Raw genomic sequence first — 27,714 nt, forward strand, 5'->3', positions numbered from 1 at the left:
AAACCTACAGCACAACAAACACACATAGACTCGCACAACGGTACACGACGACTACCGGCCACAAACACCCCAGGCCCAGCCAACGGACCCACCGGGCTGAGGCCGCTAACAGCACATCACTGCTCTCTTGCACTTTTCCTGCTTCCTCCCACTAACTCAAACCCCCCCTCCTCTTTCAGAGCCGCCCGAGCGCCAGGGGACCACTCGAGCGCCAGGGGACCACTCCGGTGGTGATAGTGCGCGGTACAAATGTCCTTCAACATTAACATTTCAGAAGTTCTTGTCTCTGGCTTCCATTCCCCAATCAATTAAATAGGGCTACAAATGATGTTATGGTATTATGTGTCAAGTTCCGACCATAGCAACGGCCTACCTAGGGCCAAAGGGGCCAATTCTCTAATGGAAACTAGCCTGCTCACAACGAAGCAGCTATTTCCCATGTCCCTAGCAACCAACGGTCCAATTCCCAGACGGGGAATCGCAATGGTGACGTCGGACGCTACGTGAATGGTAGGGAACGGAACGTGTCCAAGTCACGTGAATAAGGGAAACTAGGGCGTTGCTATGGTCCGTTTCTCAAACGGGAACTAGGCACTGCCCTTCCGGCAGTTCTCGTGCGCCCAGTGTTTTGGCAGATGTTGATTGAGCATGCATGCTGACACGCCCCCTCCGCGCAGGCGCAGTGCAGCACTGCTTGCCTGTGCCTGCTCTGACAGGAGGGAGCTTCGTGCAGCGGGCACCAGGCGGAGAATAAGCGCTAGGGGTGAGTATGTGCCGCTCCCGGGCGACCATGTGCTCCGTTCAGTGTGGTACTGCAATGCTGTGTACCCTCCCGCGACGAGAGGAAGCAATTGCTTCAGCCGGGTCACGGTGTCGCATCTGTGTGATCTGCAAGCATCCCTATGGGCACTTATGTCAGTGTCCTGTTTCGGGGTTACTGAGACTTTCTGTGCCAAGCACCCCCACCGTTCCCTCCAACTCTTACAGTTGTTCTGCACCCTACATAGCCTGCTCCTCGCCCACCCACCCAGAAACAGCGTCCCGTCTCCAGCCAGTTTTAGCTCGGCGGTCTGATCGCCCTCTCCGGGTTTCCCCATCCGTTTAGCATGCCAGGGTCGCTCCAGGGGCAGCCAATGTCCCCTACTATTGGCCAAGTGACACCCCACATCCCTGTTAGGGAGACATTATTTCTGTGCAACCTCAACAGGCGTGTATGATCCCTGCCAGGGACAATGAACAAAATCTCTTTTCACGCCAGCACCGTTGCAGTTTGTTACATTGCAGGCTGCTATGTTACTGTGTCTTGCTAAAGCTGCTCCGTGTATGCCACATTTATAGTTCTGCGATGAAGCTCCTTGTATTGGCATGGGACATTCACTAGGTTGGCTTGGAGATCTTGTTCTGCTTCTACTTTATATGTATGTGCTTGTAGTTTCCTATATGTCATGAATGATGCCTGAGTGAGTGCAAGAGCTGTGGTGGAATGCTAGTGGAGCTTGGAGTGTTGGGGCATCTGGGAATTCCAGGTAGACGGTTGGGGACTTGGAGCTGGGCAGGGAACCAGGGTAGAAGCTACTTATCTTATCTCTCCTACTTTCTGATCTGAACCTGTAACCAAGAGAATAAAGCGTGTTCCTTTTATACATAACCTGGGTCAGCCTGGTTCCTGCTCCTTGTTGTTACTGGCCCAGGGTAGATCCTGCAGGAGGCAGGATGCATAATTTCTGCTTCTACTTTATATGTATGTGCTGTCCTAATTTTTTTTACCACATTCATAGTTTTGTGATTCTCTTTCCCCATACCCCCATAAAACAAAGGTGTTCTGTGCCTGGTAGTAGAAAGTTTGTCTGTTTTGCATTTGCCCGCCAGATCTGTGTTGTGCCTACCGTTCGCAGTATGCGAAGTCATGTGCTAATCACCTGCTGGCCAAGTCCTATTTCTGTTATTGTTAGAAGTCCTTTGTAAATGCTCATATGCCGTTTATGAACTTGTATTACCTGGGGGGTCTTCGTTGTGAAGGCTTGCCTTGACCTGGGTTTCTGGGAGATGGTAGCCGATCATAGCTGGCATTTCAAACATACATTTCTGACTGGTATGCATTTCAACATTTATGTGGTATGGCTACATGGGTGCAACAAAGAGATTTCACATTCCGTTTCATTGCATCAGTCTGCCTCTTAGCCAAGGGCTGCCAGCAGAGTAATGTTGCAATGTGCATTGTTGCTCGGTGGTGCGTGCTTGTTTATTTCATTGGTTATTTCTTGATGCACGTGTAGCTTAATGGTATTTTGAACTCGTAGGGGTCTTGTTGGCACTGTAGTTTAGTCATATAAACTGGTTGTTGGTGTGTAGGCATCAGGGTATTTCTGCATTTGGCTATGTACTATTATATCATCTGGCGCCATGAGCCTCAAGCTACATTGAACTTGGTGGAGCAAGACTGGATACAGAAAGAGTAGGGTGAGGTAATATTGATTAGCTACGTTGGAGGTTTAATGATGGGATAGTAATCGTGCTACTGTGCAAGAGAAACAAACGGAAAAATATACGTATGTATTTGGGTAGAGAACCTCTGCACCACTGTTGGGGTTAGAAAACCAGGATTCGAGTTCAGCAGTACGTTGGGATGGTGGGTGGGAAGGGGAAGAGTTTCCAGATTTCGGGAGTTTTCAAAAGACCAATGTGGAGTTGATAGCCAAATGCAGAGACTGGTTAAGGGTGTTGAGAGGCAGGGCGTGAGGAGGGGATTGAGAGGCAAAGTTTTTAGTTGGTAAGAGTATGGAGTGTTGAAGGCGAATGAGGCTGGTAGCAGGAGACAGTGGTTTTGTGTGGCTAGTAGGCAATTTAAGATAATATATATTTATTTAATGTGATTCAGTTTACATTAATAAACTTTACACATCATCTAACATTTGTACATATACATTTGATAATACAAGAAACAAATCCTCAAATAGCCAATAACTAAAACAGCATATAAACATACTAAAAAAGTAGATTAATCTACAGGCTGAAAGGATGAATAACCTAAAAATCACATGTCTCACTACCGTATAATAATATAACGTTTCTATTACTGTACATCATCAGCTCATCTCAACACCAAAGCAACACCAATAAATGTACTAAAGATGAATCCATGCACCTACCAGCAGCACTACCTTCAACCACATAACAATGGGCACATTAAAACCATAATATTTCCCCATATGTAACATGAAGTTAAAAAAACATTACGTGGCATATTTTTTCCAGATGCTATTCAGATCTTAATGCCCAAAGTTTCTTCAATACTTAGATGTTATAATAGGCCGTTAGCATCCGCAGACTCTCGGAATTGATGCAATGATGCCAAAAATTTAAATCACTGATTGTACCCAGGTCATGGGTAAACAACCCTATATGCCGGTGGATTACATCTATCATTGGGTCAATAAATGTCTAGCTGTCTCTAGTTTGATGTCAGCTTTACATATCCTACAAGTCCGTTGGTCCCTTGGAATTTGTTCTCTTCTGCCCGTGACCATCAGAGTCGGGAGCTGCTCCATCCGAAGTAGTAATATAAAACGTCATAGCCTTTTGGAGGGGCAGAGATTCAGATACGCCTGAGGTTTCATAAAGGTATAGAGCCTATATTGTACAAACTGATAACTTTTCAGTGAGTGGAGGTGGGCAAAGTTCTCTAGCCAGTCCCACATATCAACCCGCTTATTCAATGCCTTTTGAACCAGTAATGAGTACTCCCCTCCATGCCAGGCCCAACCAATGTCAGCTAGATGTTTTGTCATTTTGGCATACGGAGAACCAGAGTTCTGTTTTTTACATAGCTCCTGATATATCGTAGACAATAAAGGATTATCTGATCCACTATACATCTTCAGAAAAACCCTAATCTCTTTGTCATGATTGTGGCATAAAGAGAGGGCACACCCAATTCCAAGCGTATAATGGCCATAGGGACTCCTGGTGCCAAACCAAGGATGCGTCGCCAAAATTTCCCCTCGATGACCTGCAGCCATCCAAGGTCAATATCAAAAAGGGCATCTAGGCCATAGGTTCTCATAGGGGTTAGTACTTGCATATAGAATTTAAGATAAGGATGGTGGGTTGCTAATGGGGGATAAAGTGTGGGAGGGTGGGGCGTGTGAAAACACTGGGATTGGGTTCAGTGCAGTTGGAGAAGTTAACAATGTGTGATAAATTGGGGTGTTGGGAGGGGGACAGGTGAGAAGAGGTCCATATGGCGGGGGAAGATGGGGTGAGCGTGGTTTGTGGTCAGTAAAAAAGGCATATATTGTAGATATTTTGTTGAATAAATGAACTGCTAAAATGGACTGCGTTAAGACTTGGCATATAGCGACAATAGTACCCATCTGCGAACACGGGGGAGAGAGAAACTCCTACCAATTATCGACTGATGGACTTTGTTGATGTTGAAAGAAACGTGTTGGCAATGTTAATCTTGGCGGACTTCAATGATTGGGTTTAGGATGGGGAAGAGTATGCCTCCAATGGTTTTATTTATAATCTATGTCAAATACATTCCCATAGCTCTCATAATGTAACATTATATTCAGCATGTTTGGATCTGACTGCAGCGTTTGACCGTGTTGATATGGTGAGCATGTGAAAGAAACTGGTGGGCTGGTGAATCCGTGGTGGCCTATTAAAGAGGAGTATGTTGTTGTTATATAAAGGCAGCGCCTCACTAGTAAGGCTGAATGCTGCAGGAGCTATGTCAACAAAGATCCATATTGTTACATATGTAAGACAGGGATGTGTTTAGCGCCCACACGTTTTAATTTGTATATTTCGGGTATTCAAGAGGCTCTGAATACAGGGTTAGCCTTTCTGCCGAAATTGGGTCACATAAACCTACATAGATTGGCATACAGGGGCAATCCTTGTTTTGTTAAACTTGACTCCCTTCCGCCCATTGGCCTAAAAGAACTTTGAATAAGATGTCAAAATATGCGTAATACAGCAACTTGATTATTAATGAAAGTAAATCTTAGAGAGAAAATGTATAGCCATTTTAGATGAAGATTTTACAATACGCTGTTAGAGGGAGTGAAGGAAATGGGATACTTAGGTTTCTGTATGTATATTCATGATCAAGACATTAAGATTAAAATGAAGGCGATGAACACGTTGAAGCCACTTGCAACTCGAATGGGGAAACGTACTGAAATATTTGCGATTTTTGGTGATTCCCTGTTATTTTTGTAGGTTAAAGTTTATCCCCTGTACATTGCATGGCATAGACATTGGAGTGATCCAAAATTGTAATTGGCTCCCCATATGAGATTCATTTATGGAAACCGTTACTAATGTTTTGATCTTCTTTCCCAATATTGGCCACAAATAGGAGTTCAGAAGTGTGATGGATAATCAGATGCTACTAAAACATTCCAGATTGGTTCACCAGCAAACTATTTCTATGCAAACAAGTGCTGTTAAAAATATATGCAAAATTCCCAAGGAAGCTAGGCTTTCCACCCCAAAGCTTTATAAAATGTCCATGTTTGAAGTATTGAGCGTTATGCATGAGATAAAGATTTAATGTTTTGTGCACTTTAGAAATAATGGGGACAAGGCGAATGATACAAATAGTCTCAGACTTGTCTCGTATGCAAGAATGGCCACTTTTTGGCAACTGCAAAACATCTTATTTATTCTAAAGGTTTAGAGGTGAAGCGAGTTATAACTTCGATTTGTTCATATTTTGAATTTTATATTTCGAAATAAGTATGGAAATAATCTGAGTTTATGTGAATATACAGTTGTAATATATGTGTGACATTTTAGACACGTTGTGAAAGATTTAATTTTTAAGCCAAAATTCAGTAAAGGGGAGAAAAAAAGAAAAAGGTGAATGCTGGTATGTTCTTATGGCGAAGGGAGAGCGTTTTGTTTCTAGTGCTTGTTTGTCTGATTATATTATTATTTGAGCGGAATGGACCTTGCAAGATTGAGGGCACACGCGAGTGAAGCCATGACAGACCCTATAACTGATAGTGGGTGGCAAGACAGTAGAGGATGGGATGTCCTCTCAGCTTTAAATGTCTGTCTGACTTTAAGATAATCTTTTGGCTAGATATGTATGGCAGTGTCTAGGAGTGCTTCTTTCTCAAAGAAGGGAAAAGACTCTGTTCATTGTGCTCCCCGTTGACTCGTACCGTTTTGAATGTGGATCGGAATATTTTTGCAAATAATCAGACCAATTGGCTGCATTGCCATACAACAAGGCTGCCTAGTCAAGACCCGTACAAGGGTGGGTCATGGCAGAGCTTGTAAAACTGGCTTCCACTTTGATGTAGCAGCGAGGGAATGGTTGCCAATGTTTTGGGGTGGAGGGGACATTTCCAAAATATTGTCTTAGTTGTATGTCTGCACTATGTGAAAGCTTAACAGCATGTGCAGGTAATACGGGAAGCACCTGGCTCCTTTACTATTTTTAGGGCGACACAGTAGGGGTGCCCACTATCCCCTCTTCTGTTTATATATTTGGAACCTTCAGTTAAAAAAAGAAAAGCAGCCAATTAAATCATTTTAAAAAAAAAATTGCTAAAGGGGATTGTAAAGTTGATTGTTAGATCAGAACCAGCAGTAACTGTTATTGAAGCAGTTGTGCAATGTGTTGCCTTCTTGGTGTTTAAATTGAATGTTACACAACTAATAAAATGTATGTAATAGGAGGCTGTTAGCATCCATGGTTACATATTTGTTGATAGAAAGATTAGGATCCCACCATAGACCGTTATAGATAACACTAGCATAATGGACCTCTCTCCTAATTGCCATTTTAGGTCAAATTAACTTGATTGAAATGGTTCTTCTCACCAAATATTGTATTTGTATTTATATAAAATTCAGTCGGATATCAATGAAGAAATGTTTAAAACCCTGAATTGTATTAAAACATTTATCTTAGAAATGGGCGATACTAATGTTAGGAAGCATTTTCTGAAAAATAAAGCTCCAAAGCTTGCTTTGTGATAATCAGAGGGACTCTGAAAGGGCTTTGTTGGCCAGCAAATACTAGATGCATTTCTGCATGCTGATTTTTAGACTGTCCAGCCCACTGTATAGTTACGTAAATGGTACCCAGTGGGATCATTTCATTGTTCTGCATGTGGACTTCTGAACCCGATATATCAGCGTATTTCCAGATTTTGCCAACGCCTTTTGGTGTATTGGAATAATTAGCTACAGAATCTCTAGAATATGATGGGTTTTCTTTACCTTTATGTGTAATTGATTATATTTGGTGCAATAGAACAGTCCCATGTCTTCGGAAACGAACCTCATGTTCGTCTGACGCTTGCTCTTTCATTGGAGTTTCATTTGTTTCAATCCATGTTCATTTTGACACATAAGTCGCCTATATGGTAAGACAGTTCTTGTTCATAATCCAAATGTTCTCTTCATCGAATCCTGCCAACCCCCCTGCCGTGCAGCATACTACTGTCTCTTCCCATCTGTTGGATACGAACAACACCCCGTTCATCTTCAGCAATGGGGGTGCTTTGCACCAGGGATCTTTTTCATCACTTGCACATTTTTCCTCGTCTTTGTCCATCAATACAAGTCGTACTCTGTGCCCTTGGAACATGCTTCATACCAGACACAGTGCCAAATGGACTAAACACTGGGCTTCTAGGGGTGGCATCTAATAGAGTACTAGCATTTTGGGTGCCCCTGGGGCATGCAGGATGAGAGAGCAAACATATCCGCTCCCATTTGACCCCACTGAGCTCATGTGACTGTACCACAGGTTACTGAATTCTGGATGGTGCACATCAGTCATTGTTCCAAATGCTACCCTTTTATATTGGTCATATTCCTTCTCTTCAACTCCTCCCTTGATCCGTGGCTTCCAACCCCATGTAACCGTATTGAGTGTCTGGGTTCTATTCATATTTTCAAACCCATTTTGAAAAACGTCACTTTGAACATTACCATATTCAAAAAAGTCTTGTTCACTACACCATATAATATGTCCCTCCCATATAAACTGGCTTAACGAATACATGCATAATCCTACACATATGAACAATATAGACATTATTGATGCAATACTTGCAATGTGAAATCTACAGGGGGCGAGAAGAATGAGGCAACCATGCAATAAGGGTTGTTATGATGCATAATATTAAAACAAACACGTTATACCACTGTTTGAGGACGAGGGAAGCCGGGTTGCTTTAACAAAAACAATTTGCCTTTAATGCAAGTATTCAATGCTGCAAATAACAAAATGTTGTGGGACTTGCTTCGGTGCCTATTTTCCAGTCCACCCTCGAGCAGCTGCAGGGTACTTTCGGCAGTAGGGATGCTTCCTGGTTGCCATTCGGTCAGTCCTTGTATGCACAGCATAGTTCTCTTTCCTTCTCTCTCTCGTATCCACGACTAGCCTGCAAGCAGCAGAACGACTGTCCCTAGTGCTTGAGTATGTTTTGGATTAATAGAGGTCGTTAGGAACGGTCAATAAAACTCACCCTTGTAGGCTGTTGCCCAGGTATTCTCCCTAGCCCTGCCCCCTTTACTCTCAGCGTTGGATCGCCATAGCCCTTCGCCAGCAATCCCAGTTGTGGACGTCAGTCGGGGCTTTACGATGCCAGGTGAGTGGTGTTAAGGAGAAGAGACATTGACATTGCAGTTAGTGCCAGAGCCTAACAGAGCCGGTCAGGTTAGGTCTGGGGGTCATCACTTGAATGCATGGGTGTGGGGTACTGTCGGCACGGTTGATGCATCCGATCCTGAATTTCGTGGTTCCCTTTCGGCAAGCATTGCTTCCCGCCGACGTGGGGCTTGAGTTGTAGTTCGGGGACCCCCTTTCCAGGAATGTCGTGCACCATACTTAGGCGAGCCGTTACACACCCCCCTCGAGGGATCTAGCCATTCGGACAGATCGACACTTCTAGACAGGTAGTAGGCGACCAATTGGAATGCTTCAGGCTTGTGCATGGTCCTAAATGTAAAAGGCTGCAGCGTAAGGAGCCACCTTAACACACGTGGTTTGAGTCCTTCGGTAGGGCCAACCACTGAAGAGGGGCATGATCGGTGAAGAGGGTAAAGGACCAACCCAGGAGGTAGTATGGCAAGGCCGCCACAGCCCACTTTATAGCAAGGCACTCCTTCTCGATTGTCGAGAACGTCAGTTCATGAGGCAACAGCTTCTGGCTAATGAAGGCAATTGATTACAGATCATCTTCCGTACCCTGCGACAGCATAGTGCCCAAGCCGCTGCCGGAGGCATCTGTTTGTAGAAATAAATGCTGTGAAAAGTTCAGACAATGCAACACCGGAGTGCAGATATGACAGTATTCAATGCCTGGAAAGCTCGGATTGATCACTGGACAGGCCCCCAGAATGTGATGACTTTAGGACATCAGCAAGGGGGGCAGCTAAGCTTGAGAACATAGGAATAAAGCGCCGGTAATAACCAACAAACCCCAGGATTGCCTTTGTACTTTTTTTACTGCAGGGTAAGGGTAGACGTAAGATGGCATCAACCTTGTCGACCTGGGGCTTGATTACTCCTCCTCTGACCATGTATCCGGGTTAGCGGATCTGGTTGGGCCCTAGGGCAGTCTTTTTGCGGTTGATGCAAAGCCCAGCAGCATTCAGGGCTGTGACAACATTTTTAAGGTGTTTTGCCCAGGTTCCACTGAATACGGAGATGCCATCAAGGTAGGCAGAGCTGTATGCCGTGTGGGGAACCAGTACCCGGTCCATGAGGGATTGAAAAGTGTCCGGGGCCTCGTGAAGGCCGAATAGAAGGACGGTGAACTAGAAAAGACCACGCGGGCTGGCAAATGCCGTCGTAGGCTTGTCCTTCTTCCGTAAGGGTATCTGCCAGTAATCCTTTGTGAGGTCGATAGTTCTCTGGTATACCGCAGATCCTAACCTTCCCAGTAGTACATCTATCCATGGCATTGGGTAGGCCTTGTTGGATAATGGAGCGTTCAGCTGGCGGAAATCCATATAGAATCTTGTGGATCCATTGGGCTTTGGTACAAGGACTCTCGGATATGACCATGGGCTAGTCGAGAGTTCGATGATGTTAATTTTTAACATTTCCTCTATTTCTGTCTGGACTCTGTTTTTGCTTCGGGAATCCTATAATGTTGCAACCCGAACAGTGCAGTTCAGAATAGTGTTGATCGCGTGTTCTATGAGGTTGGTTCTTCCCGGTAGACTGGAGAAGACGTGAGCGTATGGGTTGAGCACCTTTTTGTAATTTCTTGTTGCTCTTGATGTCCCAGGGAAGAACCCCACTGGACGTTCTGTTACCCGGGAGGGTCTCTCAGAGGGAATTGTTCATCGGGTGTTTCTTTGGCGAACAACATGCCATTGGTTTCAGTGCCTCCTTCCACTCCTTGAGTAAGTTGACATGGTAGTTTGTTTCCTTATCCTGTGTCTCAGGTTGATGTACTAGATGGATGACTGGTTCTAGAAGAGAAGTTATTGTATAAGGTCCCTTCAACTGGGATAACATCTTGTTTTGAGTAGTGGGACCAACATCTTGTCACCTGGCTTGAAGGTTCTCAATCAACTTTCTTCGTTTTAGGTTTCTTCTTGGGTGCATTGGGCTAGTCCTAGGTTGGATTGCGCCATTGACCTGAGTTTACCAAGATGGGTCCTCATTTACATTACATAACTAGCCAGGGGTTGTTCTTCATATTGGTTCTCCCGTTCTTTCCTGACTATGTGGAGGACGATTCGGGACCGGTGGCCGAATAATAGTTTGAAGGGGGAGAAGCCTGTCAAAAATTTGTAGCGTTTCTCGAAGACCATGAGGACCCAAGGCAGAGCACGGTCTCAGTTAACGGTTGGAGCAGTAACCTTCTTCAACATTTGTTTTAATGTTTTATTATAACGTTCTACCAATCCATCTGTATGGGGATGGTAAATCGATGTTCTGATCTGTTTGATCTTTAGTTGCTGGCAGACTCTCTTCGTGATGGTGGATATGAAATTCCGCCCTTGGTCTGTGACAATTTCCCCAGGTATTTCTACCCTCGCAAAAAACAGAATGAGGTCGTCACATACTTGGGTGCCGCTGGCTTCTGGGTAGCGTGTAGCATAGTCAACCATGACTAAGAGATACTCATAGCAATGGCTGGTGGGATCTAGCGGGCCAATGGTGTCCATTCCAATCCGAAGGAACAGTTCTTTGATCAGAGGCATTAGTTGCATGGGGGACCAGGCGGAGGGGTGGAGGGATGTGGGGACTGCTTTATTGACACATAGCACATTCTTGGCAGTACCTACTAATGTCTTGATATACTCCGGGCCAGTAGAACCACTTCAGAACCTTTCCTTGCATCTTTTCGGCTCCCCGGAGTCCTGCGATAGCTAGTTTGAGAACAACGTCTCAGAACCCCTCTGGCACCAACTGACTTCCTTGTCTCTCTGTCAATCATCACTTGGTTATACAGCCCCCCCCACTTTCTCCTTGAGCCATGGTCCAGTGGTTCCTGGTGGGTTGGTGAGGGCCTGTTTGCAGGCTTTCTGTAATGTAGGGTCAGTTTGGGACTTGCTGCTGAAAGTGGCTTCTGTGCCTTCTGTCATCCAGTTGGTTACACACCCCACTGCTCTTGTGCTGGTCCAGTTCCTTTTCCCCAATCTCACCTTGCGTCAGCTTTTCTGAAGTCGCTGCAGTTCTGGCCCTGTAAATTCTATGCTTGAAAAAGGGGCTGCCCGAAGCCACTCCACTTCCTTGACACAATCGCTGAAGGTGGGAAGTTCAGTCCCTAGTAGGACGGTAGATGGCAGAGAAGGCATTATGGTGGCCCATACAACGGAATGGGTATTGTTCAAGCCCACGTTTACCACCCTAGAAAGATATGTCTTCATGTCCCCATGTACGCATTTAACTCGGATGGAGGGACCATCACATTTCTTACATCAACTAACGTTTGATCTGATAGCCGTCTGTTGACTCTCACTGTCGAGGAGGCCTTGGGTGGGGTCATCCATCAATTGTCACGTCCACCATATATGAAGCTTGGTGTCTGCGATACTCCTGTTTGCAGGGCCCCGATGTCCATGGGCTCAATTTTGGGTTTGAGTGGACAAAACCAGGCAATATGGCCCCATTCGCCACATAAAAAATATTGGGGTGGTTTTGGGATATGGGTTCTTCTTCCTTCTGAACTAGCGGGCTTGGATTCAACTGGAGAAGTATGTATACCACTAGTTCTTGGGTGCTCCAGACTAGCAGTTCCTGGGATAGGCTGTTTAGAGGAGCCAGCCTTTTGTGGAGGCAGATGCAATGTTTGTTGGCTTCAGCCAGGGTAGGCCGGTGGTGCTGCCTGACCCAGCACTGAATAGGTCCGGGTAGGGCTTCGATGAACTGCTCTTGCTGTATTTTCGCCATCAGCTTGGCGGTAATGCTGCTGGTTTGTTTCAGCCCCTTTTATCAGTCAGGTCCTGTATGTGATAATACAGTTGTCTGGGTGTTTCTCCGGCCCGTAGTCTGGTCTTCCTCAGACGTAGTCTATAGGCTTCATCGTCCATGCCCAGACATTCCAATATCGTCTCTTGATTTCCCGATAGGGGGTGTCCCCAGAGGGGTTTCTGGCCTGATAAGCCCCTTGCATAGCAGCTCCTGTTAGCAGGGGGCTATGTAATTGCCCCACCGTTCTGCAGGCCACTGGGCATAAATGGGCAGCCCTCTGGAAATTGGTGAAAACGATCCCAGGGTTGTCTCCGGGTTGGTATTTCTGCAAGACTGATGTCGGGACCACTGGAGGTCGCCATGAAGCTGCCATTAAATCTGTGATTTGCTTTTGTCTCTTGGTTCTTTTCCTGTGTTGCGGGCTGAATCTGTATGGCCTGCTGAAATACCTGGCGATCTGTCTGTGCTTGATGACTTTGCAAGGGTTTTAATAATTCATTCCATGACGTGCTTTGTTTTCCCACTGCTGCCACCACTTTGTGAAAGCACGAGGGAATCCGGGTTGCTTTAACAAACACAATTCGCCTTTAATGCAAGGATTCAGTGCTGCAGATAACAAAACGTCAGGGGGACTTGTTTCAGTCCCTATTTTGCAGTCCACTCTCGAGCAGCTGCAGGGTACTTTCGGCATAGGGATGCTTCCTGGTTGCCATTCGGTCAGTTCTCGTATACGCCCAGGTAGTTTGCCTTCCTCCTCTCCCTCGTGTCCACGGGTAGCCTGCAAGAAGCAGAGCAACTCTTAGTGTTTGAACATGTTTTGGATTTATAGAGGAGGTCGTTCGGAGCAACCAATCAAACTCCCCATTGTAGGTTGCTGCCCAGGTATTCCCCCTAGCCCCGCCCCTTTACTCTCAGCGTGGGACAACCATAGCCCTTTACCACCGATCTCAGTTGTGGACATGAGTCAGGGATTTATGATGCTGAGGCCAGGTGAGCGGTATGAAAGAGAGAGGACATTGACATTGCAGTGGCAATGGGTGCCGGAGCCTAGCGGAGACCGCCAGGATAGGTCTGGTGTCATCACTTGAATGCATGGCTGTGGGGTACTGTCTGCATGGAGACCATATCCAAACCTAAATTCCGTGGTTCCCTTTGGGCAAGCATTGCTTCCCACGAACTCGGGGCTTGAGTTTTAGTTTGGGGACCCCCACCAGGAATGTTGTGCTTTGGTTGTAGGTGCACCGTTACACACTGAATGAAGATAGCCCTAAAAGGAAGACACATCATTCGCTGGAATGTTTTTATTTACAAAAGACGGCAAGAGCTGGCAACTTCATTTAATCAATTGTCATTTTAATCAGGCAGCACTGAAGTCTGGCAAAGGGGGAGCTCTATGGGGAGTCTTCCCGACATCAGAAAGGTGCACCCAATACTGCAACTCCTTTACTTTCTCTGCAAACTGAGTGGCATATACTACCGTGTATCGTCCATTAAACCTTGGCTTGCTCCAACTGCAGATAACATTTCTGATGTATATTGTATTGCCAGGGAACAACTGGGGCAGTGGCAGGCGTGTGGGGGTGGCCGCTGTTCAGTCGTCTGCTTCTTTTCTTCTTGGCGCTATCTGGCGAGAAAGAACTTTTATGCATGTTGTAACTAATGCAAATATCCTGTAAACGCATCTCCCAAAATTCTGTCGGCCCTGTGAGCATCAGATGCACTACATATGGGTCAAAGTGGCATGTGCATTCTCCGTCCCATCCTGTTTTTGTGAGGCGAAAGGTAATGGTCTTTACAGGGCTGTGCCCTCAAACTGAAAAGGGCGAAGGGCCAACAGTGGACCAAATTCTTCTTGAGCGTCGTGCATAACTTTGACAATTTGCCCTTCAAGAGGCCTTTCATCCCCTTGACAGAGCCATTGACCTGCGGGTGATATATGGAGCACATCTTATGCCGAATGCCTAACAATGCAGCTATTTCTTTAACCAGCATGTTGAAGAGGTGTGTGCCATTATTGGATTTAAGAACTTCACACTCACCATCTGGGAACAACTCTCGTACGAAAAATGTGGCCGCTGATTTAGCGTCCGGATGTACACATGGCCCAGCCTAAATCCACCGGGAGAACTGGCAAACTATAACAACGAGGTACTGATATGTATTGCACCGCTCTCCCATGTCAACAGGAAGTTCTCTGAATGGTCCACTGGGGGGAGGGGTTAATGTGCCAAGCAGTGTCCTCAATCTTTGCCCCATATTGTACATATGGCAAGTGACACAATTGGCAATTAATGTATTTCACAGTTCTTGGAGGTTTGGCATAAACCAATCCTCTTGAATGTCCGCAGCTATTTGTTGCTTAGAGACGTGCAAGTGATAATGGAGCTGTTCAAAAGCAACCATCACCAACTCCTGGGGCATCACTTCTTTACCTGTGATGACTTGACTCCATATTAGGTCAGTGGGGGGATTGCATACAGCCCCTCTTTTGCCACAACTGTTTCTCTTCTTGGGGTGCCTGTCCTTGCAATTCTATTATCTGTGTGATTCTAACTGCTGTAAATGGGACTTCTAGTTGTACTGTACCCTCACTATTTCTGGCCATGCCTCAATATCTAGCACTGGCAGGTATGCTGCTATTTTAGCCGCTTCAGCTGCTGTTTTATTCCCCAGGGAAAATGGGTTTGTGGTGTTAGTGTGTGCGGCGCACTTGACGACTGCGACAAGTGTGGGCCAAAAGAGAGCATAGATCAACCTGTCCAATAGTGCTGCATGTTGCACATGGAACCCATCAGCCTTTCGAAATCCCCTCCTCCTCCACCACGATAATCCAGAATGCACGATGGTGGTGATATATGCTGAATCGGAGTATATTATCATTCAGCACCCTTGGGATACCTCTTGTGCCTCAATGAGGGCAATTAGTTCTACCACTTGGGCAGAGTAGTGCATTGGCAATCTCTTCTGTACTAGGATCTTGTACTACCCGTCCACTAAGTGGACCATCGCCGCCCCTTTGTGCTTCTTATTCGTCTCCTTGTCAATGGTCCCTGAACCATCAATGAAGAACACTTCCCTATCATCGAGAGCACCGTTATTCGCCTTAGGTATGCCATCCTCAGGACCCTCCTAGGTAACAGTCATGTGTGTCACCTCCCTCAGTGAGTGCTTCAGTGCTAAATGTGGCTGGGTTTACAGTCTTGCACCTCAAAAAATGGTTGCAGAGGCTGATAGAATGACTTCTTCCGCTGGTGCTTTCTCGGTCACTAGTGTGGATTTGGACCTTCCAAGGACTGCAAATACTGTGTGTTCAACATATAAGGTAACTTAACACCCCATTGTGATGGTGGTAGATTTTTCAATGGCGAAGGCTGCTGCTGCCAATGTCTGCTCGCATAGGAATTGGCCCTGCATTACTGAGTCCAACATGCAACTATAGTATGTCAAAGGTTTTTAGTCACTGGTGCTTTTCTGCATCAGAGCTGCTGTCATCATCTGTCCATCTGAGTGGGAAAACCAATGGAATTCTTGTGTATAATCTGGGGTCCCTAGAACCGGGGCAGTGCTAATGACATCTTTGAGCTCTTGGAAGCTTGTGAGGATCTCTTCCGTACAGGTGATGGTGCTTTCTGTCTTTTGAGCCCCATTTATGTTAATATTAAAGAATGATTTGTACTGTGCACTATCACCACTGGAGTGGTCCCCTGGCACTCTGGCGGCTTTGGAAGAAAATGGAGGGGTGGGGGAGTTAATTGGATGAGCTGGAGAAGTGCAAGAGAGCAGTGATGTGCTGTTGGTGGCCTCGGCCCGGAATTCCATTGGCTGGGTTTGGGGTGTTATACTGTTGGAAGACGTTGTGTTCTGTTGTGGTGGTTCGTGTGTGCTTTGTTTTGTTGTTGTAGCGAAGTTTGTGCTGATTGGTGTTGTAGGTTTGTGGTTGTGTGTGGTTAGAGTTTGAGAGATGTATGCAGAGGGTGAGGGTGTTAGTGGATTGGTTAGTTGGCATTGCTGTGTAGGAGTGAGGCGCTACATTTCCCATTTTTAATTCGGTGGGGTGTGTGGGTGTCACTGTATCTGCATCCAGAACGGGTTTGTGTGACGCTCACGGTCCCTTTTCCATATAGCATCTGTTCATAGGCATGACCTTCCCCAGGTTGTGTACCGGCCGTCTACGTGGCCCCTGTTTGTGTGCGGGGCGGGCAGACATTTGTTCCTCCCATGCAGTCTGGCCCAAAGAGCATTCCCAATCTAGTCTAGTCGGTAAACCCGGGTTTGCTCCTTCCTCAACTTCACCCTCTTGTTCGATTCATCATTAATGTTACGGCTACTACCACCTTTGGACTGTGGCAATGCTAGCATTTGCAGTTATCTCCATGCGCGGCGTCTGCCTTCATTCAAGACTGGATTCGTCCATGATCCTGCCAATAACCACAGTTTAGTTGGTGTGGCAGGTGCTAACACTCACCCAACTTTATTCAGGTATGAACTACAGTATAATTTATCGCATGGGTGATGTTTGTTCCCTGGAGTTGGGTAAGCATGTTGGCTCTGTCCTCATGGGTGTCGTTTGTGTCTTATTAGATTTAGTGCGGTCTCTCTTGTTGTAGTAAGAGTTTCTTTATTTGATTTTGGGCATTGTCATTGTTGTCCTAGATGGTCAGTGTAAAGACTGGTAGGGGGTGGTCTGTACTTCTGCTTTCTATATGGTAGAGGGGAGGCACAGAGGACCCCAGCCTAGATTCTCTATTCGGTAGCTATGGTCGAGCAATCAAGGCCTAGCTTCTCAGGAGGTGATGCAGGCTGGTTCTTAAGTACAGTGTAGTCCCCAAGCCTCCACAAAGGAATGTCCACACACTGTATTGGTTAGAACACAGTCTTTATATAATCAATATTCCAGGTTATGTACACTTATCATAATAGCTCACTTTGTACTTAGGAAAATCAACAATGGCATATATATACAATTCTAAAGTGGTACCACCCTTTGTATTAGATCTCATTAAAGTGCATCAACAATACTGTAACAATGTCACACAGATCAATAGAGTGAAACCAGCAATAGAGATGGGAGAGAAAATAAGCTGGTTGAGCAATAGGCAGAATACTGGCCCCTATCACTAGACACAGTTCTGTGTGGAGATCACCCCCCCACCTGGGCAACCTGTAAAATAAAGATATAGCACAAGCCCAGTCCATATATTGTTCTGCAAGTCTTATTCCCTCCTATCATGTTTTTACCCCCCCAATGTACCTGGTGGAGTCGAGTTCTTTGAAGAGGCGTCGACAGATCCTTCTTGAGCGACCCCCTTTCAAGCGGGAGTCACGGATCGTCGAGAGGCGTCGAGAAGCATCAAGGAACTCGGCGTTCGGCGGCGGGGAATCGACGGCCCTTCTTGAATGCCTTCCCTTTCAAGCGGGAGACACGGGGCGTCGAACGTCCGTCGAGGAACTCGGCGTTCGGCGTCGGGGAATCGACGGCCCTTCTTGAATGCCTTCCCTTTCAAGCGGGAGACACGGGGCGTCGAACGTCCGACAACAAACAGGGTAGAACGGCGTCGATGAGGTGTCAGCTTCGATCCAAGCGGTGCTCGTCGACGATGGAGCGTTGGCATCCTGCAAGGCAGAGGCGTGCGGGGCACCTCGATGACAATTGTTCCGGACTGCAAAGATTGTGGAGATGGGGGCCCAGCAAAGGCGTCGATTCGTTCGAGTCTTTGTGGTCTTCGGGTGGCGGGAAACCCACCGGCAGGTTTCTCCTCGGCGCGGTGGTCGTCCTCGACTTTCTCCGGCAGGATAAAGCGGTCGACGGTGCGGACGAGGGAGTCCTTCGATTCAAATGTTCTTAGGCAAGGAGCGGACGGCTCCGGTCGTCGGCGGCACGGCGTCAAGTGGTTCCCACGGCTGGGCAACACAACTTCGACGGGCCTCCAGCGGTTACACAAACCTGCGAACCCTGGTCGACGGCAATGGACTTCGGCGATGTCCGGGTGCTTCACTTCGATCTCCTCGGCGGTCCCGTCTCGGGTCGGCAGCCTTTCGAGGGTCTGTCTTCCAGGGCGCTTCGGCGAAGATGGAGCGGTGCTTGATGGGCCCTCGGAGCACGGGAAGAGGGCGCCTTACCAGGTCCTCTCTCGGGTCAGTCTTCGACGATTTCGGCAGCCTTCGGATCGGTCGAAGCAAATGCAACAGCAAGTCTTCTTCTTCCAGCTGGACGTCGAGGATCAGCAGTTCCAGTTACTCTTAGAGTGGAGACTCAGCTCCAGAACGCTTCTGAACAATTACCAGTGGTGAGAAGTCCCCAGATATACTATTCTGTCTCTCATCCACACTGCTGGCACACACTCAGCAGCCAATCGCACAGAAGGGCATTCATGCAGTCAGCCAATCAGGCACACAGTGCATTCAGGCCACACTCCTCCTTTTCAGACACTCACAACAAGGAATGTGGATTGGGACAAGTACCCAGCCATTCAACACTACACACTGCATTCAGGCCAGTTTCGGGCAGGGCTGTCTCAGTCTTTGTCTCTCATGCCAGAAACCAGACAACCACAACGAGGAGTGTATATTGGTCACACACTCCATTCACCCAGGTCCCACCCACAGGAGGTACCCACAACATACAGTCACTGGGAAGGCTCCAGTCAGTCTAGCTGGGCCTTCACAACAACACCATATATAGAACTTCCACCCAGCAGCCAGTCAGGGGGAAGGGACAGAGTCAGGGCTTCCCAGGACTTTGGGAAAACAAGGTAACGGGCAATAGAAAGCAAGAGGCCACAGGGGCCATCTTGTTTCCTATCAGGCATCAACTGATCCCAATGGCAGGGCCTGGGTATCCCAAAATGGAGGACACCCAGAGCACCTGTCAAATTCAGCATGGAGCTGCCACCAGCCCATACCCTGCTCTGTGGGCCATCCACAGGTGCCCAAAAACATACACTAGGGGCACACGGTTGTACCCCTACCCATGGGTGCCATAAGGGTATCCCATGGGTCTGTTCACCAAACCAAAAGAGAGAGCTGCACTGCCAGGAGTCCCACATGGACTCCCGGGCAGGAAACACGACAGAACACACGATAAAAAGCAGTAAAGGACAAGGATTCAGAGGCCCTGTCCCTCTGGTGCATTTCCAGCATCACAGTCCGCCTTTTCATTGTTTTTCCAGTTTGGTTTTTCAGTTTGAGTCTATGATGTTGAAGAGTCAGATTTTTAGTTGTTTTCTGAATTGTAGGTGGTCTTTGGTGTTTCTTATTTTTTTCGGGATGTTGTTCCAGGTTTTTGTGGCTAAGTGGGAGAAGGAGGAGCCTCCCAAGTTTTTTTGAGGTATGGTTTTTCTTCCAGATGGATTTCGTTGCTTGATCTGAGGAGTCTTGTCAGCTTGTAGGTTGGTAATTTCTTTCACAGGAATTTGGCTCCTTGTCCGCTGATTGCCCTGTGTGTTATGCACATTGTTTTGAAGGTGATGCAATGTTTGACTGTGAGCCAGTGCAGCGTTTTTAGGGCTGGAGTGATGTGGTTTCTTCTGGATAGTTTGAGGAGGAGTCTGGCTGCTGCATTTTGGATCTGTTGAAGTTTCTTCAGGAGATATTCAGGTATCCCGAGATAGAGGCTGTTTACATAGTCGATTCTTGACATGATGAGGGCGACGATTGTGAGTGTTTTGTGGGTGAAGGAGAGGAAGGGTAAGATTCGTCTTGCTGTGTGAAGGAGGAAGAAGCATTTCTTGATTATTGCATTTATTTGTGTTTCTAAGGTTAGGGTATTGTCCATCAGGACTCGCAGGTTTTTTACTACCTTAGATGGAATTGGTGTGGTTCCCATTTCCGTTGGTCATGGAATATAGGTGGTGTTCTCTTGATTTTTGGATATAATCATGATTTCAGTCTTGCCTGGGTTGATTTTTCAAGTTGTTGGCATTCATCCAGTTAAATACTTCTTTTGGACACTTGATTAGGGTTGAGTGATCGGCTTGAGTGTCTTCGATTTTGTAGATGATTTGAGTGTCATCTGCGTAGTTGTAGCACGTAAATTGGTCTTTTTTGAAAATTGTGATTAGTGCAGTTTGGTAGATGTTGAAGTACAGTGGTGATAATAAGGACCCTTGTGGTACTATACAGTCGTTGACTCGTGGTGTGGATTTGAAGGGCTTTAACCAAACAGTTTCTGTTCTGTCTGCTAGGAACGCTTTAGTCCAGAGTAGTGGCGTGTCTGTTATGCCTATGTCTTCTAGTCTTTTGGTTAGTGTGTCATGGCTAACTGTGTCAAAGGCTGCTGAGAGGTCTAGCAGAATCAGGGCTGAGGTTATGTCTGGGTCTGTGTTTGTTTTTAGGTCGTCCCAGATGGATAGTAGAGCTGTTTCTGTTCCTCTTGCGGGTCTGAAGCCGACTTGTGCTGGTCCAATAGGTGGTGTTTTTCTACGTGTTCTTGGGTTAATTTGTATACGTAGGTTTCCAGGAGTTTTGCTGGGTAGGGAATGTTTGAGATGGGCCTGTAGTTGGAGAGGTCTTCCACGTCTCCACTTGTGTTTTTAAGAGTAGTTTGATATATGCTGATTTGAAGGATCTTGGTACAGTCAATGTTGCTGGTGAGTGATTTAGGAGGTATCTGTAGTATTATGATGGTGTTCCTTGTGCGAGGATTGATTTGTAGATGTCAGGCGGGCATGGATCCATGGGTGAACCTGATTCCTTACTGTTTTTCACCGGCAAGACGAAAGCCTCTGCTGATATTTCAGGATAGTTTTGGAGTTTATGATGTGGATCTGTGTTAGATTTGGTTGGATGTTATGGTTGGTTGGTCTGTTTAGTATGATTGTCGGATGCGTTGACTTTGTTCTTAAAGTGCTCTGCCAGGTCGTTGCAAAGTTTCTCTGAGGGGGTTGGGGTGTTGTAGCAGCCTGGTGGGTTTCTCATTTCTTTAATGATGTTGAACATTTCTTTTAGTGAGTTTGTCGCGTTGGTGATTCTGTCGTCATAATGCCTTCTCTTTGCACTCTGTATTTCCTTCTTGTATGCTCTGATTTGTTTCTGGAACAGTTTTCTTTTTTCTGGGTTGTATTCTTTTCTACATTCCATCTCCGTTTTCTTGTCCTTTTTCATGGTGCTTAATAGTGGGGTGAACCATTTTGCTATTGATCTTTTTTTTGATGGGGTGAATGGTTTTTCTGGGGTTATCTTTTCGATTGTGTCAGCGATCCATTTGTGTAGCAGCTCCGCTTTCCCGACTAGGTCAGCCAGCTCTAGTTCTGTAATTGAGGGTTTAGTTGTCTCTAGTTGTTCGAACAGGTTGCTTGTTTTGACGGTTTTCCAGTTTTTTTGTGGGGGTTTGTTAATTTGGGGGTCTGGATGCAGAGAGGAGTAGGTAGTCTGATGATGAAAGGGATGATGAGATGGCCGCTCCATAGTATTTGTATCGGTGGTGCCGCAGTGATAAGTTTTTCCTGGGAGAAGATGGAATCGAGGGTGTGTCCTGCCGAGTGTGTTGCTCCTTTGACTAGCTGTCGTAGTTTCATGGTTTTAAGTTGTCCGGTCAGTGAGTTTTGGGAGTTTGCGTGACTTGTTTCAAACCAGACGTTGAAATCCCCCAGAATATTCAGATTTTCTTGCTTGATGGCTATTTTAGTGATTGCTTCTATGAAGTTATCAACCAAGGTTGCATCATAAGACGGTGGTCTGTACACCAGTATGAATGTGACATTGGTTTTTGGGTTTGCTGATAGGTGTATGACCATGGTTTTGCAATTGATGATGTTGATGGGGTCATCTGTTTTTATTTTTAGGTGTTCTTTAAATGCTATTGCGAGACCGCCTCCTTTTTTTATTTTTTGTTTATTTGGAGGCATTTGAAGTTGAGTGGGAGGCAGCTTTGGAATGTGATTTTGTAATTTTCGTCCAGCCATGTTTCTGTGATGAATAGAATGTCAATGCCATTGTCGTCCAGAAGGTTGAATATCTCTGTTCAATGTTTTGACATGGATCTTGCATTTAATAGATTGCAGTGAAGTTTAGATGTGCGGTTTGGTTTGGTCTTTATTGTTGTTGTCGTCTTGTGATCGGTGTTGGGGTTTCCTTCGAGGTTGGTACATGCGCGTCTGTGTCGTCAAATTTCTTCTAGGTTCAATCTTGGGTTTTTGTTTTCTTCTGGCTCTTCCACAAATAGTGAGTGTCGAGTGGAAGTTACTCTGATTTGGTGATGTAGGGTGTTATTGCATCGAATCTGTGTTTATTTCTGGCGTTGTCTGGTCGTCTTCTGCGTGGTTGTGTTTGGTTGTTTGCTGCTGTTGACTCTCATGTTGGGTTGGTTCGTTCTGGTGACTGGTTGTTTGCGAGGTATGGTGTTAGGTACAGGGATTTTCCTCTTCTCTCATCGTTAGTTCCAGTGTTATTCCTGCGAGTCTGAGTTTTCTGCAGTTGCGCCTCTTTGTTGCTGTTCCAGAGTGTTTGTTCTTTTTTCTGCTCTTTTTCTTCCACAGGTCGTTTGCGTGGCATGTTGGGTTTTTGTTTTTGTTTTGGTCTGGCTGTCTTGTGGTATGGTACCGGGAGAGGGGGATTTGTCCACTATAGGTTTGATAGGTCTGTTGGTGGTCAGCAGCTGATATTAATTATTGTTTGGTCAGTTTTTGAGTAAGGTAGGGGTGTTAGTTATTGTTTTATTTTGGGTTGGCGTTGGCTGCCTTTTAATGAGTCTCTCTGAGCGAGGTTCACTGCGGTGATTCGATTATGTGGGGTCAGGGATATCTAATTGCTACACGAGCGGGCTAATGTTTTCCATGCTAACAGCTAGATTTAAGATCCTTGCACGATGGGAGAAGGTCTATGGCCCGTCGGTGGGACGATGCAGGACGATGACAGTCCTAGACACAGGTGAGGAATTACAGTTCTACGCACAGCTATTCCAGAGAGTCTCACACAGTGGGAGAGAGGCCCACGCCCCCACGTACGAGAGTACAGTTGGAAACACGGATGAGGCGTTTAGTGGGAGAGAGGCCTATGCCTAACAGGTGAAAGATGACAATTCAAATTTAGTCTGTGTAATAATGGTAGATCATTGGTGTAGTCAGATATCCGTGACTTGCAATAATTGCACAACCCTAGAAACATTTGCATGTCATTAACTGTAACTGGCTGGGGAGTACTACACACTGCCGCCGCACGTTCGGGCGCTACCTTCTTGCAATCAGCGGAAATAAGTTGGCCTAAATATAGGACTTCCTGTTGACAATGCTGCATCTTTGCTTTGTCTACTTTGTACCCTTTGTCTGCTAGCGACTTCAACAGTGTGATGGAGTCCTCTCTGCACGGTCACTCATTGGTGCTATACACCAACACATCATCGACATATTGAATGATAATACTGGACACATGTATGTTTTCTAAATCCCAGTGGAGCACCCTGTTGAAAATGCTGGCAGACTGACAGTACCCCTTTGGTAATCGAGTTTGTCGGAACCTCATTCCATGATAGGTGAACTCGTTGAGGTACTGGGAATCTGGATGTAATGGAATAGACCTTTAAAGTCAATGACAGTAAAGTGGGTCGCTGTGTTGGGTAAAATAATAGACCTTTAAAGTCAATGACAGTAAAGTGGGTCGCTGTGTTGGGTAAAATGTTGTTGCTGTGTTCGGTACAACAGGGAACTCGTCATGGACTATGCTGTTTAAGGGGCGTAAATCCTGGATCATCATCCAACTCGATCCCTTTGCTTTCTTGACTGGGTATAAAGCTGTATTCCAGGGCAACTATAATGTCCTGGTGTAGCAGTGGCATAATGGTGTCATATATCCCTCATCTGCCTCCTTAGACAACGGGTTCAGTTTTACTCTGGGTAGGATTGCTCCTGGTTTGAGGGTGATGTGTACTGCTGCTACTCTTCAACAGGCCTACATTGTGGGGATTGCTTGTCCACAACCCGTCTGGCACCTGCGCTAAGTCACCTTGAGCAAACTGCGGGACACTCCCTGCTAACATCATATGACATGGAACATTATGGTGCTGAATAATTATTTCGCATGGAACAACACACTGCAAATATCTCGCCGTCATTGTCCTTGCCCTCAAAAAAGTTGCCCGTCGGACACCTCCCTCAATGGCTGTGCTGAGTCAATTCGTAGGACGGTGTGCCATTCTCCGCCCTATGCATCTGACCCTATCAACACTATTTTGTTTTTTTTGAAACCACCACCCCTTCCAGATCTAGTGTGATAATCGCCCCTTTGTCATGGTTTTGCGGTGGGGCTGGACTGAACAGAAATTTGTATAGTACCCTCCACGGCTGGTTAGCCACACCTGACATGGTATTGAGCAATAGTGTAGCCCCATAGGTGAACATATTGGGGTGCACAGGTGCCCCTCAGATTGCTCCCTCACTTCCCAATGCATGCACAATAACCATTGCCCTTACATAGCATATACCTGTGGTCGAACACACTACCTCGTCCTCCGTGAATGAGATTGCCATGTTCAATTTGCTTAGTACATCCCATCCCAACCCAACAGATTCACAGTGGTCCGCTGAGAACAGTAATGGTGTTCGCAAATCCCTGTTACCTACCCTGATGGGTAATTCTTCCGTAAATGGAACCGATTTTATTGACCCAGAGAACCCTTGCGTGTCCATTACCTCACCCGATAAGGGGAAATGCCCCTCCTTAATGAATGATTTTGTTGCTCCAGTGTCTACCATAAAAGCAAATGGCTTATTGCATATCTCCAAGCCCACCAATGGTACCTCTTCTGGGTTGAGGCGCTCTGTTTGCTGTCTTAATCTGGATAGGTGTTTTTCTTGAGAGGTTGAAGGGATTCCCCCCTACTACACTGGCCCCCTGGTAGCTTGTGACCGCCCCATGAGGTACTGCGTTATTAGGCACTTCCTGGGCCTGTGGTGGTACTGGATGTATTGCATAAGCTGGTGCACCTTCAACTATCCACACCCCGGGATATCCTACCTTGACCCAAATGTCATCTGCCTGGTCCCCCAACATGAAAGCAAACCTGCTCTTCAGGTTGCCCACAGCTAGAGTAATAACTGCTGTCTGCTTCTCGAACGCAAGTATCCATTTGCCCGCAAACGCAGTAAGGGATGGTAGCGCTTTGATCAAATTGTTCCTGTCCATGTGGGGCCAACGGATATATTGTGCCCTCAGAGGGCCTTTGTGCAATAACGGAAATTGTCCGCTCCTGATTTCCCACCTTCTTTCCCTCTTGTTTCCACTTTACTACCGCCATGCGCCCATGGCAGGCTCTCAACCTGGGCCCCCACAAATATTCCACCCGTGGCGAAATCATGGACGGAGTATCATCCTCCCTGTTTCTCTTCCGTAGCCCCCCATTAATTATCTGCTACTGCAGCCATATCAGCATTGGACTGGACTGATCCATTCTCTAAACTACCGGCCCATGGCCTCCCTCTATACTGCCCCGCAGAATACTTTCTGCTACCTTCTGTTTCCTTACTGCTGTACTATCAATTCTAAATAAGATGTCCCCTGCTCTCCATTCGTCCCAATTGGGGCTCTCTGCTGTCCCCTCTGTTCTGCTTCAACCTTGCTAACTCTTCTTCTGTCTTTTTTTAAATACTTCTTCTAACTCCTTTTGTGGGCTTCGCTCCGATTCCCCACCGCTTGAGCGGCTGCGGTTGCTATGGGGCTCAGTATATTCTCATATTGGGCTGCCGTCAGAGGAGGAGCTGTGGCAGGCAGTGGGAAATATGTGGGGTTCGTTTAACCTGTTGCTGTGTGCATGGGGTAACACCCTGCTGGGGGAGGCTCTACTGCAGCTACTTTGTTTGGTGGGGCGGGGCACCCATGGGTATTTGGGACAATGGGGCCAGGAAACATGTTTTCGGTGGCCCGCTCACTATTCTTTTAGGATTTATAGGGTCTGGGGGAGCATCCTCCAAATCCTCTACCATCCTCCAAAGATCTAGGACCCTCTTTCTGTTCTTCAGTTTCTTCCCCTTCAATCTGACTGCCAAAAACACATACATGTGACCCAAAACCTTTTTGTTCCCTGTGCTGGCCATGGCTTATACATTCCCTCTCTCTCTCTCTCTCTCTCTCTCTCTCTCTCTCTCTCTCTCTCTCGATGATGTGTCCTAATGTTCTCCCGATACAAAGGGAGGGCCATACACACATACTACAGTGGAGTCAATGTCTCAAATTTAATGGTCCCTGCCTGCTTAAAACGTACTCGGTCAACCCAGTCCCTGATCCTGCGGTGCCTTAATAATCCTGCCCCACCCCTTTCCCGTTTCTATTGCATTGGTCTCCCCATTCATCACCCCCTCACCTGCATACCCCAATCTCCTAACACATTACAATCCACACACCCTCATACCAATCACCCATAACTTACTTTCACTCCATAAAATACTATACAACACCTGCGGACTCCACCTTGGTCCACACTTCCACAATAAAAACACCAATAAAACACAACAACAAACTACTATTCATCCTTGCTCGCCCTTTATATTGGGCGGATGGATCCAAGGCCCTCTCAATATATGGGTCCTCTACCCTTATTCTCAGTTTTCCTCTTCATTTCACATCGCTGTCTTCCACCACCCCACCACCGGATCGGAGAATATCCCGTTCCACTCTTACCCTTTGCCTCATATAATAAAAATCAAAAAATATGTAATGCCACGTGGTCGCTCCACTTAACCATCAACACACTCCCCAACACTCAAGCACACTCCTCCCCTGTTGTTTTCTCCCAGAAAAGGGGCACTTATATCTACACGCTCTCTCTTGTTCTTCCGTCGCAGGGTCCTGTCAATGGTCTGCACAATCCTGGGGTGGGACCCTGCTCCAAGGAGCAGACAGAAATTCAGGCAACACAGCTCATGTAAACCTCTCCAGTTTGTGCACAGGAGATTGGCCACTTTTGTGATGGGAGCGGCTCCTCCAAATGTGCGGCCAGGAATCCTGTCACCACAGAGGCTCTGGGATCACGTCGGGGTCACCAAATTTGTAATGCAAGCCCTCCAGACAATAAAAAACCCTCCTTTAAGAAAAACGACCTGGTGCATCTCTTTGCAAGGAAAACATGGTTTATTTTGTATACAAAAAGGAAAAAGGTGACAGTAGGTCCGGTAGACCCAAACTGCCATAGAGTTATCTGTTAATGCAAAGCTAATACGAGGTTTTAAGGAAAGAGAGCGTCCCGTGTGATGTAATCAGTATACAGTGTTAACCACCCACCCTCGTTGGCTACTACCTATATACATCCTATCCTTGGTTTCACTGCTGGGGCTTGGGAAGGGAAGATGATTCAAACTATCACGCTACACTGCCACACT

General features: G+C 46.4%; 1 protein-coding gene across 1 annotated transcript in view; it reads left to right on the top strand.

The window, feature by feature from the left end:
• Positions 1-604: 604 nt before the first annotated feature.
• Positions 605-27,714, top strand: part of PPM1F (protein phosphatase, Mg2+/Mn2+ dependent 1F) — a 413,152-nt gene continuing 386,042 nt past the window's right edge. The window contains exon 1 of the mRNA XM_069619983.1: positions 605-763. The gene's annotated coding sequence lies outside the window, so the exon portion shown is untranslated. The remainder of the gene's footprint in view (positions 764-27,714) is intronic.

Source organism: Ambystoma mexicanum, chromosome 10, assembly GCF_040938575.1.
Source record: "Ambystoma mexicanum isolate Mex_15411 chromosome 10, UKY_AmexF1_1, whole genome shotgun sequence".
Taxonomy (NCBI): domain Eukaryota; kingdom Metazoa; phylum Chordata; class Amphibia; order Caudata; family Ambystomatidae; genus Ambystoma; species Ambystoma mexicanum.